The following is an 18857-nucleotide window of genomic DNA, read 5'->3' on the forward strand; positions in this document are numbered from 1 at the left end:
AGGAATACACAGGAAATAAATAATCCCACATCAGCAAAACCAAAAGAAAGGAAGCATGTATACACACTCTACCACCACCAACATCACAATAACAAGATTAACAACCACTGATCATTAATTTCTCTCAATATCAATGGCTTCAACTCCCCAATAAAAAGACAGAACCTCATCATTCTGCCACATACAAGAAACCCACCTGGGTTCAGTCAGATCCCAGCAGCAGCTGCAGCAGCTCAGTTCTTCTGTAGCTCTGTGTCTCCCTTTAGTTTGCGGAAACATGGCCTCTGGTGTGGCCGCCTCTGATGGTGTCATCAAGACATTCAACGACGTGAAAGTTAGCAAGTCCTCAACACCAGAAGAAGTAAAGAAACGCAGGAAGGACTGTTCATCTGCCTGAGTGAGGACAAGAAGAACATCATACTGGAGAGCAAGGAGATCCTGATAGGAGATGTTGGACAGAATGTGGATGACCCCTTCATTGCTTTTGTCAGGACACTACCAGACAAAGACTGCTGACATGCTCTCTACAGGGCAACATATGAGACCAAGGAGAGCAAGAAGGACCTGGTGTTCATCTTCTGGTGAACTCCTTGTTCAAGCTCTTCAGACTGCCTCCTCTTCCCCTTTTCAGGAGAGCTAACAGAAGTCATCCCAAGTATGGGGGTCAGGGTTGTTACAAAACAAGTAAGGAGCCCAGCTGGTGGTTGTGGTTCACACCTTTAATCCTAGCACTCAGGAGGCAGAGGCAGGTGGATTTCTTGAGTTCAAGAACAGCCAGGGATACACAGAGAAACCTTGTCTTGAAAATAAAAAACACTATGTAACCCACTTGGACATTAAACTGCCATGGGCTACATCTGTGCAGGGGTTCTAGGTTATCTCCATGCCTGGTATTTGGTTGGAGTATGAGTCTCTGGGAAGACTCCTGTGTTTAAATTTTCTGGTTCTGTTGCTCTCCTTGTGGGGTTCCTCTCCTCTCCAGATCTTACTATTTCCCACTTCTTACATAAGATTTCATGCACTCTGCCCAACAGTTGGCCATAAGTCTCAGCGTCTGCTTCGATAGTCTGCAGGGCAGAGCCTTTCAGAGGCTGTGACAGGTTTCTAGGTTGTTTCCTGTTTTCTTCTTCTTCTGATGTCCCCCTGAGGGGGGAGCAGCCTTACCAGGCCACAGAAGATGACAATGCAGCCACTCTTGATGTGATCTGATAGACTAAGATCAGAAGGAAAGAGAGGAGGTCCTCCCTTATCAGTGGACTTGGGGAGGAGCATGCGTGAAGAAGGCGGACGAAGGGTGGGACCGGGAGGGGAGGAGGGAGGGGCATATGGGGGGATACAAAGTGAATAAAGTGTAATTAATAAAATAAAATTAAAAAGAAAGAAAATAAAAAACACTGAGGCACTTGAGGTGGTGGTAGTGGGGGGTCTTTTCCTGGTCATCTGTTATCGGGATAGCTACAGCAGTTTCTTTGCTTTGTATTCAGGGCCCCTGAGAGTGCACCCCTTAAGAGAAAAAAACCTTCTATGCCAGCTTCAAGGATGCTATCAGAAGAAGCTGACATGTAAGTATCCATTCTTTGTATACACTTCTGTGGGAGTCATGGCTGCATTGTGAAATAGATGGCAGTAACAGGGCTCCTCCATTCTCCTGCCTGCTGGGTGCTCCCTTGTTCCTTTTATCTGTTCTAAGGACTGCTTCCCAGACACTCCACATCCAAGTGCTTCCTCCTCACTGGAGGAATCAAGCATGATTACAAGCAAACTGACACAAGAAGAGCAAGGACCTCTGCATCCTGGCAAAAAAAAAAAAAAAAAAAAAATAGGTTGCTAGGTTGCAGCACCATCATCTCCCCAGAGGACAAGCCATTGTGAGCTGCTTTCAGCCCCCTGACTGATACTTGCATAGAAACACACTGGTCGATCAATGGAATGGAATGGAATCAAAACCCAGAAATAAACCCACACACGTATGGACACCCGAATTTTGACAAAGAAGCCAAAACCAAACAATGAAAAACAGAGAGTACCTTCAACAAATGGTTCTGGTCTAAATGGATGTCTACATGTAGAAGAACACAAATAGATCCGTATTTATCGCCCTGCACAAAACTCAAGTCCAAGTGGATCAAAGACCTCAACACAAAACCAGAAACACGAAATCTATTAGAAGAGAAAGTGGGAATCAGCCTTGAACTCACTGCTACAGGAGGCAATTTCCTGAACAGAACACCAACAGCACAAGCTCTAAGATCAACAATTAATAAATGGGACTTCTTGAAGCTGAAAAGTTTCTGTAAGGCAAAGGACACTGTCAATAGAACAAAACGGCAGCTTACAGATTGGGAAAGAATCTTTGCCAACTCTACATATGAAAAAGAGCTAATATCTAAAATATATAAAGAACTAAAAAACTCAACACCAATAAACAAAATAATCCAGTTTTTAAAAAATGGGATACAGAGCTAAACAGAATTTTCAAGAGCGGTATCTCTAATATCTGTGAAGCACTTAAATGTTCAATATCCTAGTCATCAGGGAAATGCAAATCAAAATGACCCTGAGATTCCATCTTACACCTGTCAGAATGGCTAAGATTAAAAACTCAAGTGACAGCACATGCTGGAGAGGATGTGGAGAAGGGGAACACTCCTCCATTGCTGGTGGGAGTGTAAACTTGTACAACTACTTTGGAAATCAATCTAGTGCTTCCTCAGAAAACTGGGAATAGATCTACCTCAAGTCTCAGACATACCATTCCTGCACATATACCCAAAATATGCTCTACCAAACAGCAAGGCCATTTGCTTAGCTATGCTCATAGTGGCATTATTCAAAATAGCCAGAAACTGGAAACAACCCAGATGCCCCTCAAACGAAGAATGGATAAAGAAAATGTGATTACATTTACACAATGGAATACTACTCAGATATTAAAAACAAGGAAATCATGAAATTTGCAGGCAAATGGATGGAACTGGAAATGATCATCCTGAGTGAGGTAACACAGACCCCAAAAGACACACATGAAGTGAGCCTAACATAGCTCTCTTCTGAGAGGCTCCACCCAGCAAAGGATGGACAGATGCTAAGACTCACAGCCAAAGACTAGGCAGAACGCAGGGAGCCTTGTGGAAGAGTTGGGGGAAGGATAGAAGGACCCAGAGAGGACAGGAGTTTCACAGAAAGACCAACAGAGCCAACTAACTAGGGCCTAGGGGGAGTTGCAAAGACTGTAGGCCGCCTGCCTATATATACTGGATGGGAAAGTTGCTCTTCTTTGGGTCCACTAGTAAGAGGAGTTTGGCCTGTTTCTGACAAGGACTTTGTTGCATTCAGGCTAATCACTTCCCCCTGGTGGAGCTGCTTTGCCAGGTCACTGTGGAAGAGGATGTGCTCAGCCCAGAGATGACTTGAAATTTGGGGGTGGGATAGTGGGGGGGGGGGGGGCCCGAAGGGGGGGGGGGGGGGGGAGGGGGGAGGGTGGGACCAGGAGGAGAGGAGGATGGAGACTGTGATTGGGATGTAAAGTGAGCAACTAAATAAATAAATTTAAAAGTTAAAAAGAAAGGGGAAAAGGAAAGAAAATCTTCCTGCCACATAATAATCAAAACACTAACGGTACAGAACAAAAGAAAGAATATTAAAAGCCGTAAAGGAAAAAGGCCAAGTAATATATAAAGTCAGACATATCAGCATTAAACCTGACTTCTCATCTAAGACTTTAAAAGCCAGAAGGGCCTGGGCAGATATCTTGCAGACCATAAGAGACCACAGATGTCAGCACAGACTACTACATGAAGCAAAACTTTCAATCACCATAGATGGAGAAAACAAGACATTCCACAGCAAAAACTAATTTAAACAATATCTATGCACAAACCCAGCCCTACAGAAAATACAAGAAAGAAAACTCCCACCCAAGGAGGTTAACTACACGCAAGAAAACACGGGAAAAAATTCCACTGCAGCAAAAGCAAAGCTCACAGGCACGTGCACACACACACACACACACACACACACACACACACACACACTACCGCCACCAGCATCAAAATAACAGGAACTAACAATCATTGGTTGTTAATATCTCTCAACATCAATGGACTCAATTCTTCAACAACAACAAACAAAACAAAACGGGATAACAGAGTGGATGCATAAACAGGATCCACCATTCTGTACATACAAGAAACATACCTCAGCAACACAGATAGACATTATCTCTGAATAAAAAGCTGAAGAAAGGTTTTCCAAGCAAACATGCCCAAGAAGCAACCTGGAATATCCATCCTGATATCTAATAAAATTGATTTTCTGCCAAAACTAATTAAAAGAGATGGGGAAGGAAACTTCACACTCATCAAAGGAAAACTACACCAAGAAGACATCTCAATTCTGAGCATCTATGCCCCAAATACAGGACCAGCCACATTTGTAAAAGAAACATTACTAAAGCTCAACTCACACATAGAACCCCACATATTAGCAGCAGGAGATTTCAACACCCCACTTTCACCAATGGACAGGTCCTCAAGACAGAAACTAAACAGAGAAATAATGAAACTAATAGATGTCATGAACCAAATGGACCTAAGAGATATCTATAGAACTTTTCACCCAAACACAAAAGAACATACCTTTATCTCAGAACTTTTTCCACAACTGACCATATACTCGGTCACTTCAACCAATACAAGAAAATCGAAATAACTAACTCCTTGTACCTTATCAGATTACCATGAATTAAAGCTGGACTTCCAAAACAAAAGAAAGCCTACAAACTCATGGAACTTGAACAGCTCTCTACTCAATGACCACTGGAACAGCGATGGAATGAAGGAAGAAATGAAAGACTTTCTAGAATCTTGGGATTTTTCCAGATCTGGGTTAGGGGAAAGCCCAGGAAGTCCACGTGAGCCCCACTCCCCACCTGAGACTCCTAGCAACAGGGGATATAGAACCTAAAGTGGCCACTTCCTGTAGCCAAGCCAGACCTATAGGGTAAAATAAATAAGAAATTATATGGATAACATACTCCATTACAGATGTGTGGAACACTGCTCAAAGACATGAAACTAGATACTGTAAAAGTGAAATGTGCACAGTTCTTGCATGAAAAAAATCTAACATGCTTCTATCTACAGATCTAGGGTCAAGAATTTTGCCTTCATTCAACATCAAAAGTGAATAAGATAGTAAGTGATTCTGTGTTTGTAGTGTTACATCAAGAGATTGTAGGTGCATGGAACTCTGAGTGAGAGATTTGCCCCTGGCCTTGAATGGCTTTCTTTCTTTTTTCTTTTCTTTCCTTTGTTTTTTCTTCTTTTTCTTTATCCTTTTCTCACACCACATCTCTCCTACACCCTCCCATCCCTCCTCTCCTCCCACCTCCACTCTCCACAGATCTACTGCTTCTCTATTTTTCTTAAAAAAAAAAAAAAAAAGCAGGCATTCAGTGATATTAACTGAACTGAACTTGGCATAACAATATGCATAACTAGGCACAAATGTTGATATCAAGGCTGGGTATGGACAAGGCAACCCAGTAGGAGTAAAAGGCTGCCACAAGCAGCAAAAGAGTTAATGACAGCCCCTGCTCTCACTGCTAGGAGTCCAATATAAACCCCAGCGTGTGTGTGAAGGCCCTAAAGCAGACCCATGCAGGCTTCGTGATTGCCACTTCAGTCTCTCAGAGCCCCTATGAGCCCTTGAATCTGTGGGTTTTCTTGTAGGGTCCTTGACCCTTGCTGCTCCTACAATCATTCTTCCTCCTCTTCTCTTCCACAGGTTTCCCCAAACTCTGGTCTCTGCATCTGTTTCCAGCACTTGCTGGCTGAAGCCTCTCTGATGACCATTGGACTAGGCACTGATCTATGAGTATAGCAGAATATAATCGGGGAATCATTTCATTGAATTCTCAAATTTTTAACTTATTTAGGTTTCCTTAATTTACATTCCAAAGGCGCCCCTCCTCTCTTTTCAATCCCTCCTCCCCCTTTCCCCTTCTCTCGCTCTTTTCCCCCAGAAAAGGGGAGTTCCCCTCTCCTGTATCAACCCCTCCACAGCACAGCAAGTCACATCAGGACTGAGCATAGCCTCATCCATTGGGGCCAGGCAAGGCAGCCTTGCCAGGGGCAAGTGATACAAAAGCAGGCAACATGTTAGAAACAGCAATCCTCCTCCACTCGCTATGCCACCCACATGAAGACCAAGCCGCCCACCGGCCACATATGTGCAGGTCCAGATCATGCATGCTCCTTAATTGATGTCTCATTCTCTGTAAGCTCCTATGGGACTGGGTTAGTTGTCTCTGTTGGTCTTCTTGTGGAGTTCCTGTTCCCTCCAGGTCCTTCTATTTCTCCCTCAACACTTCCACAGACCTCCCAGAACTCCGCCCAATGCTTGGCAGCAAGTCCCAGCATTTGTCCACCCAGCTTCTGGGTGGAGCCTCCCAGACCACAGGTGTGTTAGGCTCCTGTCTGCCTAGTGTCAGGAGAGGGCTCTCTACTGTGGGGGTGGGTCTCAGGTTAGGGCAGTCATTGGTTGTACATTCCCTCAATCTCTGTTTCCTCTTTATCCCTACACTTCTTGTAGACAGGGTAATTTTTGAATGGCAGGTTTTGTCGGTAAGTTATTGTTCCCCCTCCTTCCACTAGTCCAGCCTGGCTAGGAGGTGGCCACTCACTTCCGTCTCCATGCCCTTCCCAACCCGTGAGGAGCCCCACCTAAAGTCACACCCATATCCTCTCAGGAGCCTACCTTGTCGAAGGCCTCCAGCTTGTCAAAGAGACGTCCCTGTCAGTTTCTCTTCTTGTTCCCAGCCCTCTCACCTCCCACCCCTGTTCTCCCCACATCTTATCTGTACCCTTGTTTGCTTCCCCATTCCACCTCCTGTCCAGTCCCCTCTCTTCTTCCACATCTGTGGTCTATTCTTTTTCCCCTTGTGTGTGATATTCTGTCACCATCCTTTGGGCTCTCCTTGTTACTTAGCTTCTTTGGGTCTGTGGATTGTAGTATGGCTATCATGTACTATAGGTCTAATAGCCACTTACAAGTAAGTATATACCATGTGTGTCTTTCTGGGTCTGGGTTACCTCACTCAGGATGATCTTTTCTAGTTCCATCCATTTGCCTGAGAATTCCATGAGTTCCTCATTTACTTGTTTGTGTGTTTTTGCTTTTGGTCAGTTGTGTTTGGTTCTACCCTAGATTTCTGAGTCGTCCATCTTCCAGGTCCTGGCCCTCTCATCACTAGGTATTGATCAGTCATTAATTGGCCAAGCTCTGAGTACCACTGCCCCAGCCCATCTCACAGGCAGGGCATGCTGCTGGCTGGGTTGGTATCCAGTTGTTATCCAATTGTTATCCAGTTGTTACTCACTGCCTTGCCAGGCTACAGAAGATGGCAAGTTCATGCTCCATACCCTCCATTACTAGGAGTCCTCTCTAGGGTCACCCTCATAGGCCTCAGGAAGATTCCACTGCCCTGGGTTCCTATTCCAGTCACCTCTGCTCATACTCTCTCCCTAAGCCCCTCCTTCCCCAACCTGATCCCTCTTGTTCCTAGCCCCACTGTCTACCTGCCCCCTTGTCCTGGTGGAACTGGCCTTTAATCCCAGAACTCAGGAGGCAGGGGCGGGCAGATCTCTTGTGAGTTCAAGGTCAGTCTGGTCTACAAAATTAAAGGGCTTTCTTAGGAAGTCTTCACTGTAGTCAAATGATTAGGTAGTATAATCAGACTGAATGCAAGCACCACCACTTAATACATATGGAAACTTCAGAGAATTATTTATCACCTATGAACCTTGGATCCTTTGTATATTGAAGGAGAATAAAGAGTTAAATCACCTCAGGATACTGAGCATCAGCTGGATCATGTGCCAGCAGTCAGTAAATACTCAGCAAATGTGAGCCATAAACAGTTGGATGTGGAGAAGAAAGGATCTGTACTCACTGCTAAACTTTGCAATTTCTCCTCCATTTTACTGTTATTTAGTAATAACAAGCAAACAAACAAAGGAGTGGATATCAGAAGCAACTAATTTACATTAACAAACAAACAAAGGAGTGGATATCAGAAGCAACTCATTTAAATTTATTGGTATCAGTATTGTGAAGTACTGGCCCTTCCTGCTTTCTAAATTAAGACCAGAAGTTTGGTGCAGTGGCAGACAATTGGGATCCCAACTCACTGGAAATAAAACTGGAGGATAAGGAGTTCAAGGCCATCTGAAGACACATGGAATGACTCAAAATACCTAAATCAAACAAAATAGATTAAGAACATAAACTAAAATAACACAGATATAAGTTTTAAAGTATATTATGTGTTAAAATTCTAACACATAAAAGTTCTAAGATCAATATATTGCTTTTTGTACATCAGCTTATGCCAACCTGTGTAAATATAATTTGAATACCTGTAAAGCTCTTATTATGAGTTCTTTATTTAAATGAAAAATTTAAAGTTACTTAAGTGATAACATTATATCCTAATTCATTTCTTTTTGGTTTAAAATGAACTTTTGCACATGATTTATTCTTTTTTATTCAATACAAGATGGTAGACTCTAATGTTACCCCTCAATGAATGACTTGTCTTAGAGACCAACGTTCAGAAGGATGAGGCCCAACCTTAGGCTAATTACCAAACAATATTTGGTTATAAAATGCACGCTACATTCTAACCACAGTGCTTCTTGGAGCCTGTGGGATTCCAATGCAGTTTCAAAAGGAAGGGGAGTGCTACCTCTCTCAAGACTGGTCAGGGAACAAACCTAAGTACTTCTCCAGTCTTATTGTTAGTATTTAGGCAGCCTGCTTCTGGGTCGGCTAGCAACCTGTGATATCAACATGTGTTGCCCGCCAGGTAGCCACGCCTGGCAGCCATGGTCAAGTCTTTAAAAGGATTAATCCACCACTTTGTTCCTTCCTTGCCCTCTCTTCTCTTGCCCTCTCCTCTCTTGCCCTCTTCTCTTTCTCTGTCAGGGCATCCCCTCTTCTTCCCCCTATCATGCTTGCTCCTTTCTCTCTCTCTCTTCATCTCCATCTACTAAAACTCTTTCATATAAAATCTGCTGTGTGCATCATAATTTATTTGGTCCTAATATTGGTGCTTTTGGCCGGGAAGGACTCTCCTGGTAGCACCTGGTCTGGTCATGCCAGGACCCCTTTAATCAGACCATGATGCCTGCAACATATTTTTTTTTCTGCTCTACCTACCCCTAACAACCGTGTATGTCTTAAAACATATACTTTCTCTCAACTACTATGCTCTTACCAGGCACACCTGTCCTGATGCTCATAGCTGCTCAGACTCAGCATCCTGCCATGTGTTCCGAGCACCGGGGACACGGCATACACTCACACTGTGCCAAAATAGTCTCATGCCAGATGCTGAAACTGCTACTTTGTACACAGAATGCTTCTAAACTATTGCTGTTAGTGTAAGCAATTATTGGGGACCCTGCCCACACACAGATGGCTTTAAATTGCATCGCACCCTCAGGCCCCACAGGTGAGATTTTAAATCTCCCACAGAACGCCTGCTGCAAGAGGCTGGCTTGTGGAGAAGGGTTTTCAGTAGCGCAGACTTCTGATCAGCCATGCCACATGCATGCAGAGTTTTGAATGGGGCTGGGATAGCCATCCCATGAGCAAGCACCTGGTCTCACTATGTACATGGCTAGCTGCCATGTTGGTTTGGGGATAAGGAGGATGGAACCATGGCTTCGCTGCCATTTCCACTAAGGGTAAGCACATGGTTTCATGCCCATCTTAAGTTAGGGCAATTTAGGACCGTCACATGATTGGCAGCCATCTTGGTTATAAAACAAACAAACAAACAAACAAACAAACAAAAACACTGTTGTTTCCCACACTACCAGCTGCTTTTACTACTTTGTTTCTGTCCCACTGTTTTTGGAGCTGCAAAACTGCAGTCTCTTATAGGTGCCCTAGACGGCCACTGCGCTCCTTCCTACCTCCATTCTAAAGCTGCCTATCTGCCCTTATCCTTTCCTGCGGATGAGATTACCTCCACGAGAACTCGGCCTTACTGCTGATAGAGCCTTGGTACCAGGCACTGAGGTTCTTGGGCTTAGCCAGGTTAAGCCAATGACCTGCTGTGCTATTTGGTTGATGAACCACTAGCCACATGGTCCATTTCCATTTCCCCTTTCTCGTTCACAGGAACGACTTCCTCATATTCTCTCCTCTTAGGGAAACCTTTGGCTTCTACACCTATATTTGCCCTACTCAAATGATTAATATCCAGTAACACTAAGAGAGATCTGTGAAGCAAAAAACAATTCCCTATTCCTCTTTTCTCAAAGTCTTGTCTGTTTCTCTCTGCCTGCTATCTCACTAAATATACTCTTTGGTTTCTTTTTATACTCTCAAGAAAAAAATCTTAAACTGTAAACCTTAAGGTGACCACGTGTTTTGAACAATTTTAATCACAATTAATCCTGCCATGAGCTGCCTATGATCTAGAGTCACCACTAGGCTTTCTGGCTAATAGGTTTTCTGTAATAAATTCAAGTGTAATTTTTAAATTGCTTTATACTGCTCTACTATATTGTTTTAAAATTCATAACTCAAGGGTTACTACTTAAAAGTTTTTACCAATACTCCAAAATTAAGATCTATTAATTTCAGAGGCATTTATTTATTTATGATAAAACTTGGTCATTGTGCTATATATCTTTACTATCGAAAGGTTAGAATACGATTGGTCTTGTTTCCTAAAAATGGTATTATTGTCAATCTATAGTACAGCCTTAGACTTTTATAAGCTATAAACTTTTTATAAGCTAAATCATACAGAAAACTGTTATGCTCTCACTTCAATGGACTATATTTATGACTTTTAAGGCTCCAACTTAACAGGGACAAAACCTAAAGTCCTAGTATTTGAACGGTTAACAAATGCAAGTTAATAGTCAGTCATCTCATAGATGATCTAGTTCTCTAACATGTCCAAAAATATGTTTATGGTCCTACAGATACAAACATAATCTCACTGCCATCTTTAATAAACAGCTGAGCGTGGTCCTTGAGTTACCATACAGGAGCTGGTAAAAATAATAAGAGAAGAGCCTTCCTATCAGGCTCATCTACAGCAAAAACTATGGTCCAGACCTTGGCTGCTGCTCTGAGGCTGTTGGCATTCCTGCACAGAAAACAAGAGGTCTGCAATGCCCCATCCCACTGGAGTATAGCCAAAAGCCAATTCCACCAGGCGACTCTTTCAAATGCAGCCAAAGGGGACGCTGGTCCCGCTGCTGCCTCAACAAGCCATGGCTGCCTGCTGGCAGACTGGCCTCTGGAAGTCAAAATGCTCCCATGCAGGTTTGTCCTCTGTGCCCAGCCATGGAGGCTCAACTAACACAAGAGCCAAAGAGACTTTCTGCTCCTTGGCATGGCCGAGGACAAATGGCTCCTTGATTCAGTGACCTCCACCACGCTCGCACAGGCCTGAGTAACATTGCAGGTCTGTTTTGGCCTCACACCGGAGTCCAGTGGGCATGTTGCTAACTTCTGTCTTGGGAGACTTCAGATGCATTCTCAGTTCTCTTCATATACAGGAGACCATGCCTTATGCGGACCATGCCTTATTGCTCTATAGTCCTAGAGCTATTGTCAGGCCTAGACACAATATGCCTTGCTGCCAGACTCAAGAAACAGGCCTGAATGGAACCTTTTACCATCCCTTTAGAGGAAAATAAATGACCATAACAGTCTCACCTATGTCTCACGGTAAATAATTAGATACAAAGGCCTAAAAAGATGTTGTTTGAGGGTCTAGAAAGTGTCTTAAGGTTGGTAAATGCAAGTTATAAATGTTTGAGGGTCTAAGAAAGTGTTTCAAGGTTGGTAAATGCAAGTTATAAAGGTTGCAAGATCTAAGGTGATTTAAAGTATCCTAAATAGGTAAAAAAGCTTAATATTTCCTCCTGTTGCTATGCTACTGTTATATTGACTATCCAGAGCTTTGACCTTTATCAATACAGCTCTGATTTATTAATCTACCTCTAATACAAAGCATTCCACTATGCCACCCACTCTCATGGTTCCAAGCTCAAGATTTTAAATCTCCATAATGTGTACTTATACTAAAGGTTAAGATGAGGAGAGCTTCCCCTTCTACTTCACGAAAGGCTCCTGCCTGTTCAGAGCTCACCTTAAAGAATGCTTATGCTGTTAACACAAATGTGTATGTCCACTGTCTTTTTCTACAATGTATATTTCAGTGCAGATTACAATTGTGATGCTAACATGTCAAAAGTTGTATCTCCTTCGTAAAACTTAAAAGCAATTCTTGTAAGCTGCAGGAAACCAACTTAAAGCCACCTCTCAGGTCAATAGGGCTCCAGATAAGTACTGCACTTATTGCCTATCTCAGAGGGTGGGGTTCCTCCCCTTTCCCTGGTTTTGGGACTTCCCTTTCCTGGCTACTTGATTGATACCTCCTACATGCAACACCAGCTGGATTGGTGAGTTCCCCTCATTGGACAGCATAAACGTTTCTCTTGGTAGGGAAATATTGACCATTGAGTGTCCGGCAACTTAATAGTACCTTTTGAGATGGAGAAAGCCCCAACCAGATCTTCACTGGCCACAGTTGACCCTCTTTGCTGACCTCCATTTAGGACTTTCTCTTTCCCTTGGGTGAGATTTTTCCCTCTTTACATGTACCCCTCCCCCCCCACACACACACTCTTCTATGAAAATCCTAGAGCTAGGTAAACCATGGCTCCTACGGGCAGCTGTGCCCTTGGTCTCTGGCCAATGCTGATGAGTTTTTGGATCAGGTAGGGCCATACTCTACTGAGCCAAACCTTTCCTATGGGATGCCTCTGGCAGGTCACTGGCTCCCACCCTCCCAATGGAAATAGTCTATTCATCCATTCCTCCAGATTCTCCTCTAGGATGTCTTCTGGAGAATTTCAGATTTCTACATCTAGTGCCTGCTTTAAGGGCCTGTAAGTTTACACACTTCTGTAACCAAACTTGGCCTCAGTTTCCTTAGATGACAGATCCAAAGTGAAGCCATTTTAATTACTGCCAGTGATTGGGTAAATGGAGGTTCCCTCAAGTAAATGGAGTGCTCATGTTCAAGTCTCTTTGATCCAGACCTTCTGCCTCTGTTTGCTCTCTCAAAAATTTTAAATATACACCTAAAGAATTTTCTCCATAACCTACTTAACTTTATCTTCTGCATATATATTCAGTATCCTGCCAGACACCAATGTTTCCTATATCCACAACAGCACCAAAGCAGCTACCACAAGTGTTCCAGTCTGACCTCACAGACTTCCATCAAGCTGAACCTGCACTTTCCCTTCCAGCCATGGATGTTCTTACTGACCCTGGACAGCATCAAAACAGTCTGTTTTTCCTGGACTTGGCCAGCATTTCAGCCTTTTGACCTCCCTACAGCTCCCCCAGTGTCAGCAGGAAGTAGCCAGAAGAGAATCTATGTCTGATATTTACTTAATATTAACAAAAGACTGGAATGGTGTGTTTCAGGACCAGAATAAATAGCTGCAGGTTCTCCCAGCATTCCCCAGTCCCTACCTGCTGCCTTGGGTGGCTGACAACCCTCTACCCTAAACTTTCCAGAGCAGGGGCTTCCCCTCCTTCTCTTGGCCATATAATCTGGCCATTTTGTTGCTATTATTTTTTCTCTCTCTCTTAACCCTTTGCATGGCAACCAAGAGCTGCTTCCAATGAACCTAAATTTATATACCATAACTTACCTTATATGAGAAGCAGCCCAAGTTCCTTTTGTTTGTTTGTTTGTTTTTTTGTTTTGTTTTGTTTTCTTAATTATAGATAAAGGGAGGAATGTTAGTATTTAGGCAGCCTGCTTCTGGGTTGCCTAGCAACCTTTGATGTCATCATGTATTGTCTGCCAGGTAGCTACACCTGGCAGGTGTGGTGAAGTCTTTAAAAGGATTAACTCCCCACTTTGTCTCTTGCCTTATCCTCTCTTGCCCTCTCTCCTTTCTCTGTTGGGGCTCCCCTACTCTCTTCCCCCTATCATGTCTCACTCTCTCCTCTCTCTCTCTCTTCATCTCCATCTACTAAACCTCTTTCATATAAAATCTGCTGTGTGCATCATCATTTATTTGGTCCTAACACTTTTATATGACTAAGGAGAGGTTTTTATACAGATGTGACATTAAAAATATAGAGTCCAGAATTCATTTCGTTTATTTTAAACTTACCATTTTTATCATAAATTAACGTAAGTGGATTAAGACTCCTGTAATTCCAAAACTGTTATTAAATCTGTGCAGTTTGCCTCTGAAATAAATGAATGTCATCTCTCCTGTGTTTGGAAATGTAATTTCTTCTTAATGGTCCTTATTCCGTATATGCCAAGGCAATTATTCTTGTTGACACCACCCAGATGCATGTGACAGGAAAGCGATATCTGTAGAAACAGATAGTACCAAATTTAAGACACCTAATAGTCTTAAAAATAGAGGCCCTATGACTAGTTAGCTGATTATTGTATTTTTTACATCACTAATTCTGGCAAGTAGTTTAGTTTAGTGCTAAAATATCACAAATAGTTTTATTTCTGTGTTTGTGTCTGTGTATATATATATGTGTGTGTGTGTGTGTGTGTGAGAGAGAGAGAGAGAGTAAATGTGTATGTAGCAATAATAAATAAAAAGAAGGTGTTAATTTGAGAGTGATGGGGAAACATGGAAGGAGTTGGGAAGCAGAGACTTGGGAGGGACTGGGAGGAGGAAAGGGAAGGGGGAAGTGTTGTAATTAAATTTTAATTAAAAATATAAAGTAGAAAGATTAAAAATAAAAAAGCCAAGTCTGGTCTATAAAGGAAGTATAAGACAGCCAAAGCTACACAGAGAAACCCTGTCTTGAAACAACAAATAAATTAATAAAATTAAAAGGCCAGTTTTAAGGATAAAAATCTGATTTGGGGGAATGAGATCACAGATATGTATATTAAATTATCAAGAAGAAATTTTAATATTTTCACCACAAACAGAAATAAGAATTATATCACACAAAATATCTAAATTTATGAACATCAAAAACAATAACGAAACAAAATATTTTATAATATAATTTCTGGTTACCTAGACTATTTTACAAATGCTATAGCGGGTACACTTCAAGGCTGAAAAGAAATACACTTAAACTATTTGTATAAAGTGACATTTGCTCCATTATCTTTGAACTGGAAGTTCATTAGAAGTTATTAAAATGCATTATGACTAAAAATGACTTTTCACAATAATTTCATTTGAGAAAAATAACAAATTTATTATAACTGATATGAATACTTTCCAGATTACATAGTGTCGATTCAAGAATAGACACACCAGCACGGCATGCTCTTTTTCTGGAATTATCCCAAACATCTCAAAATACCATATTTTTATCATTCTCATTGTCTCTACTTCGGGTGAGATAAGTAGACTAGAGGTACGTGGTAATGAAAAATGACTTTCTCTGAGTAAACATTGACAGTGTTCAACTCAATAGACGGATTTTCCTGGCCAAAATTAATAATGATAACTGTAATAATGAGCTTGAAAAATAGGCTGCACCCTTTTTTCTCTCTGAGCTCTATTAAGCTAGGAAAATAGAAACACATCCTCATCCATCATTTCTGATTACACTATTTGAAAGTCTATTTCAAAGAAAGAAAAATATGGAGAAAAGGACTCCTTATTATTATAATAGATACACTACAGATTAATCTTAAAAGCTATGCTATAAAGCTTTGAGACAAAATGCTTCACAATTTACAGTTTTTATTATACTTTAAAAATTCCTCTCTGTTGTGGTGGTTTGAATGAGAATGGCCCAAACAGGCCCATGCATTTGAATGCTTATTCCACAGTTGGTAAACTGTTTTGGAAGGATTAGAAGGCATGGCATTGTTGGAGAAGGTATGCCACCAGGAGTGGGTTTTAGGGTTTCAAAAGCCCATACCATTAACATTAACAGTATCTATCTGTCTGTCTGCCTGCCTATCTATCTATCCATCCATCCATCCATCCACCCATCCATCCACCCATCTATCTATCTATCTATCTATCTATCTATCTATCTATCTATCTATCTATCCATCCATCCAGCTCTACCTTTGACTCTGTACCTCCTGCTTGAGGATGAAGGATAAGCTCTTAGCTACTGATCCAGTGTCATACTTGTCTACCTGTCTGCTGTCATCATTTCCATGATGGTCATGGAACTATAAACAAGCTCTGAAACTGTAAACAAGCCCCCAAAAACTCTTCTTGTAAGTTGCCTTGCCTATGGTATCACTTCACAGTAATAGAAAAGTAACTAAGACATAAACTGGTATTTATACACACATTTTATATTAATATTGCTCCCAGCTGTAAACTTTACTATATAGGCCATTAGAAAAACCACAATGCAAAAAAAGGTAGGTTAATTTACCCTTTTCAACTGACTATCTAGGGTACCCTAACTTTTCTTGGGGATGTTTTCTTTATGAAATAAAAATATTTGATATCCAAAAGAACAGAGAAGAGTAGTAAAAACAGCTCATGAACCTCAATGAGAAGGGTAAATAGAATAGAGAGAGGAAGTGCTCAAAGAGAGGGAAAAGAATAAGGGAGAGAGGACTGAGCAAAATGAGGACAGGGGTCTTCCAGAGAGAATAGAAACCATGTCCTGGGACATCTCTGAGTCAGACTGGAGAGCTTCGACAGGGTAAGCTCGTGGGAAAAAATGGGGGTTACTTTAGTGGAGACCCCTACTAGTGGGAGACATGGAGACTAAAGAGGCCACCCTCAAACCAGACAGGAGTAGAAGGAGAAGAACACCAACACATCCCAAAAAACTTTGACCCAAAATTTACCCTGCCTACAAGATATTAAAGGCTAAAGATAGAGCAGAGATTGAGGGACTATCCAGCTAATGGCTGGCCACACCATGGGAGAGAGCCAACCTGACACTATTAACGACATTCTGCTATGCTAGTAGACAGGAGCCTAGCATAGCTGTCCTCTGAGAGCCCCACACAGCAACAGATTGAAACAGACTGTGAGACTCACAGCCAAACATTGGGCCGAGTGCAGGGGTCCTTGTGGAAGAGTAGAAGGAAGAATAGAAGGACCTGAAGGGAACAGGAGCTCCACAAGAAGACCAACAGTGCCAACTAATCTGGGCCCAGGGATCTTGTGGAGACTGAAGCACCAACCAAGGACCACATACAGACTGGACCTAAGCCCTCTACAGATATGTACCTGATGGACAGCTTGGTCTTCAAGTAGATTCCCTAATAAAGGATATGAAGTCTGTTTCTGACAAAAGACTATCTTACATGTTTTTTTATCAGCCCCTGGTGGGGTTGCCTTGCCAGACCACCATGGTACAGGATGCACTATTCCTGATGGACTGGTATGGGTAGATTTGGGGGGGGGGGCTCTCCTTTTCTGAAAAAGAAGGGAGGGGTTGTACGGGGAAGAGGGGACTATGAAGAGAGGATGGAGGGGCTATGATTGGGGTTTAAAGTGAATAAATATATTAATAAAAATGTCTCCAGGGTCATATCCACAATATGGCGGTGTAACTGGGGATATGCAGGCTTTGACTTTTTAAAATCTTTATTTGGGGTTCCTTATGTCCCTTTTCCCCTTCACCACCCCAATCCCTTCCAACACTGTAACACCAGATAAGAGAGAAAGTTTAGTGGGGAGAAGAGGCAAGGTTCTCTTTAACTACTTCCTGCTGGTTAGGGTCCTTGGGTTCCTAAATTCCTCTACCTCCTTTTCAACAAACCAGGTAGCAGAGAAAAAAGATTCACAGGAAAGTCTGCACGAGGATGTTTCTCAGCTCGCCAAAACCCCCGCATGAGACAGTTTCCTGTTGACAAAGATCACATGCCCTCCGGAAGCTGTTTATCAGCTGACAAAGATATTGTGCCTCTCATGAGGCTGCTATCAGCTATGGACAAAGCATTCCCATATCCCACACCTGGGACTACAACACAACCAAACCTTCTACTACAGGGTTGTTTCACCCACAGTTCATTGCAGGGGAAAGTATAACATTGCTGCTCTGTATGCACAGTATGCTTGCTGATCATAAGATTGTGTTTCCATTACCCTGCGAACTGACAGCTTAGCAGGTTTTGCTGGCTGCAAACCCACCACGATGTTACATGCTTGCCTGTCATGGGTTTGGAAGTCAAGCCGAGTATGTTCACTTCAGTCACATCTTACAGTTCAACAGCGCTTGCCAGCTCTGAGTGTGATGTCTAGAGCATTCTGTGCCCCTGTTTGTCCAGGGTAGGACTAGTTTGTGGCAATATGCCAATATGCTTAATAATTCCTCTTGGTGTAGATTATAAAAGATATTGTGATTCTAATTGGAACACACCTATACTCATAAGATCAATCAATAAACTACAGAATCAGACAGGAAAATGATCATGGTGTTTATTTTGCAGATGAAAGAACCAGATAAGAGTCTTGACTACTCCAGTTTTCAAGTAGGTATGGAATCAAAACTCCAGACACTGGCTTCCCTGGCCCCTTTTTATCCTTTTCTTGGAATAGATTTTTTTTTCACATAATGTATCCCTGACTTTGGTTTCCCTTCTCTCTAGTCCTCCCGGTTTCTCCCCACCTCCCCTCTCATCTGCACCCATCCTCTCTCTGTCTCTTATGAGAAAACAAGCAAGTTTCCAAAGTATAATAAATAATATAATATAATGATAAACTAAAAATAAACAACAAATTAAAATTAGACAAAATATACAGAAGGAAACAAGTCCAAAAACAGACCGCACAAGAAACTGAAACCCACTCGTTTACACAGCTCAGGAATCCCAT

General features: G+C 42.2%; 1 pseudogene; it reads left to right on the forward strand.

Annotated features, from left to right (window-relative positions):
- Positions 1-277: 277 nt before the first annotated feature.
- LOC129686211 (cofilin-1-like) overlaps positions 278-18857 on the forward strand; it is a 28808-nt pseudogene continuing 10228 nt past the window's right edge.

Source organism: Psammomys obesus, unplaced genomic scaffold, assembly GCF_907164565.1.
Source record: "Psammomys obesus unplaced genomic scaffold, mPsaObe1.curated_primary_1811, whole genome shotgun sequence".
NCBI classification, from domain to species: domain Eukaryota; kingdom Metazoa; phylum Chordata; class Mammalia; order Rodentia; family Muridae; genus Psammomys; species Psammomys obesus.